Source organism: Peromyscus leucopus, chromosome 20, assembly GCF_004664715.2.
Source record: "Peromyscus leucopus breed LL Stock chromosome 20, UCI_PerLeu_2.1, whole genome shotgun sequence".
Taxonomy (NCBI): Eukaryota; Metazoa; Chordata; class Mammalia; order Rodentia; family Cricetidae; genus Peromyscus; species Peromyscus leucopus.
In genome coordinates, this window is record NC_051080.1 from 6,505,725 (window position 1) to 6,509,048 (window position 3,324).

The 3,324-nt window shown below is 46.1% G+C and overlaps 1 pseudogene; it reads left to right on the forward strand.

Moving 5' to 3' along the window:
• Positions 1 to 1,225: 1,225 nt before the first annotated feature.
• Positions 1,226 to 1,687, forward strand: LOC114708555 (annotated as a pseudogene).
• The last annotated feature ends 1,637 nt before the right edge of the window (positions 1,688 to 3,324 follow it).

Below are 3,324 nucleotides of genomic sequence, written 5' to 3' on the forward strand. Positions count from 1 at the left end.
ATATATTGCTAGATCATGTCTCAAAAAAAGCTTCAAGCAAACAAATAAAGCCGACTTTCTCTGTAAGCCTAGGACAAAAAGATGAAGACAAATAGTCCTACTTCATGATTCCAGGGCCCTGAACTCAATGCCTTTGATAAACTTACCAGTTCATCTCAAGCAGTCTGGGGTCAGGAAAAAGTCAACCATCTTGTATACTAGGAAGAAAATAATCATCCTTTACCCCACCAGTATTCTTCACAGAGTTAAAACCCCTAACACCTGGTATTTAAATGGTTTTCTACCCTTGAGGCCTCTTCCTGACAAGCAGGTCTTTCTTTCTCTTTCCACTGTTCTAGAGCAGTGGCTCTCAAGCTGTGGGTCATGACCCCTTTGGGGTTTAATGACCTTTTTACAGGGGTCACATATCAATATCTGGCATATCAGATATTTGCATCATGATTCCTAACAGTAGCAAAATTAAAGTTATGAAGTAGCAATAAAAATAATTTTATGGTTGGGGGGTCACCACCCCCAACTGCATTAAAGGAGGAACTGTATTAAAGGTTCGCAGCATTAGGAAGGTTGAGAATCACTGCTCTAAAGTAAATTTGCTGATGGGATACTCTTTTAAGTCTGTGAGCTTTAGTCTTTGTAGAATGTCAGAAATACAGCAACAGCTTGGGGGCTTGTCCGGGATTCCACAGACTATGCCCCAAAATATGAGCTCCAATGAGTTTCTTTCTCATCTAGTCTATTAGGTTCCCATAGCACTGCTCTCATGCTATGGGACCTCTTTATGGGACTCTTCTGCTGTTTAAAAGCATGTAGTGTAGCAGCCAATCTGGAACTCGGGTGTATGGATGGTTCTGACTAGTCTCTGACTCTCCTCTTTGGGAGGAGCCTGAAACATTGACCAGCTCCCCAAATGTTCCTCTTTCTGACCAATCAATGGATGTGAAAGACTGAAGGAAGCTTCCAGGCAACAGAGTCTGGCTGAGGCTACTTAAGGTAGAAACCTGAAAGTCTTTTGGAGGAACTTGGACCCCAACCATCCGAACAGGTATCTGGAAAAAAGGTATCTATCTACTCTCCGAGGACTCCCCTCTGGGATAGACAATGTGCCACTGAGACTCTTCCAGACATCTCCTTTCTTGGGTGTCCTGGCTGTGCTGTGATGGAACTCCACTGTAGTAAGTTCTCAGAGGACCCTGAATTGGAACTGATTTAACAGCCTCCGCTCAAGATGGCACCAAAAGCAAAGAAGGAAGCTCCTGGCCCTCCCCAAGCCAAAGCCAAAGCAAAGGCCTTGAAAGCCTAGAAGGCAAAGCTGAAAGGCATCCACAGCCACAAAAAGAAGATCTGCACATCACCCACCTCTCGGCAGCCCAAGACGCTGTGGCTCCAGAGGCAGCCCAAATATCCTCGAAAGAGCGCGCCCAGCAGAATCAAGCTTGACCACTATGCCATCATTAGATTCCCCCGACCACTGAGTCAGTCCTGGAGAAGACGGAGACAACCACAACACACTGTGTTCACTGTGGATGTCAAGGCCAACAAGTACCAGATCAACCAGGCTGTGAAGAAACTCTATGACATTGATTAGCCAAAGTCAACACCCTCATGAAGGCCTAATGGAGAGAAGGCATATGTTTAATTGGCTCCTTATGATGCTCTGGATGTTGCCAACAAAATTGGTATCAGCTAAACTGAGTCCAGCTGGCTAATTCTAAATATACTTTTCACCATTAAAAAAAAAAAAAAAAAAAAAAAAAAAAAAAAAAAAAACAACCTTCTTCCTGAGGACTAGCTTTTATGGTTCCAGAAGGCATCACGGGAACTTCTAAAGAAGGAGAGCAACCAATAGTCCTATCCAACTACAGCACCTATGAACCACAAAAATGACCAGCATGGCACAATAACCTTCAGAATGCAGTAGTAGTGGCATGCATACCTTGGTAGTAACCAACAGCTCTCTGATTGGACTTAAGATTGGCTTAACAAGAAGGAAATCAAGCCTGGTACTGGAAACTTATCCAACCTATCCATCTCTCTTGGGTGTCTTGGATGGGCTCTAATAGAACTGCCCTGTGGTGTCCCCCTGACAGATCTGACCCTCAGAGACTGACTCTTCTGTCTATATAATAATCATCTCCCTAGGCAGGGGTGGACTTTCCCCCTTTCCTTCTCCAGCAATAGTTAAGGATTTAGAGAAGTGGATTCTCAAGGCAAATTCTCAGACATTTTTTGTCCCCGGCACCCAGGGGGCAATAGAAAATGGTATATGTGGTGGGCTCTATTCATAAGAAAGAGATTTTTACTCCGGATTCCATCACCACAAACCACATCACCACAACTATCCAGGCCTAATAAAGTCATAGATCTTGGAAGGATCCTGTTTTTAGGAGATCACTTTATAACCCCGTTTGCCCCAGAACTCAGAAGAAAATTTTGAAAGATTTCCCTGGGACCTCATAACACCTTAGAAAACCTACTCATAAATGCTGTGAAGATATGCTACAATTGAGATCAGGAGTAACCAGGGGAAAAGGCATTATGGGAAAGAGGGAAGGCTGCCTTTTTGATGGGTGCCCTCCAAAATTCTGACCAGGAACTCCTGAGCTGAGCTCCAGTCAAGACAGAAGTGTCTTGGCATTTCCTGTTCTTCCTGCCTTGGGTTCTGTGACCCGGAGTGCAACTGGGGGCAGTGCTGGGACCAGAAAAACATTTCAAAGTGGAGCTACACCCTGACTTCAAGACTGAAAAGGTCCTCTCTGCCAGACTCAGTCTCAGTAGAGGCTTGGTTCGTCCAGTTCTCCTTGGAGCAGAGTGTGTCCACCTGCACCACTCCATCTGGTCCAACACTGTGTCCTGTGTGTGCCACAAGGCCTGCTGATGCCAGTCACAAAGGTGGTGGTCCAGACTCGTTGATTCCTCAGAGCCCTCCACCAGCTGTGAGCACAATTGTTCATTCTGCCACCCAGAGTCGAGTTCCCTATAGGTCCACTCAGACCTGCAGCCTGATACCCATGCCCTCCCTCAGCGGCACAGAGCTCACTAAAATTCTGGAGGCCTTCCGGAGACTCCTGGGTCTCCGCTTCAACACCTGGCTACCATGACAGGTGGCACTGAATAAAAACAGCACAGCAGACAACCAACCGGCTCCGAAGGTTTCTGAACCTACAGCCAGGGCCTCCTGTAGACCAGGCAGGGCTTCTTCCCACAGGGGCTGGCCTCAGTGATTCCTGCCTCTTGTCTGAGCTGCAGGTAGTGGTTCCAATTCTTTTATTTATTTATTTTGACCCCTGAGAGGTCACTTGTAACCCCAGGCTAGTCATCAACTCA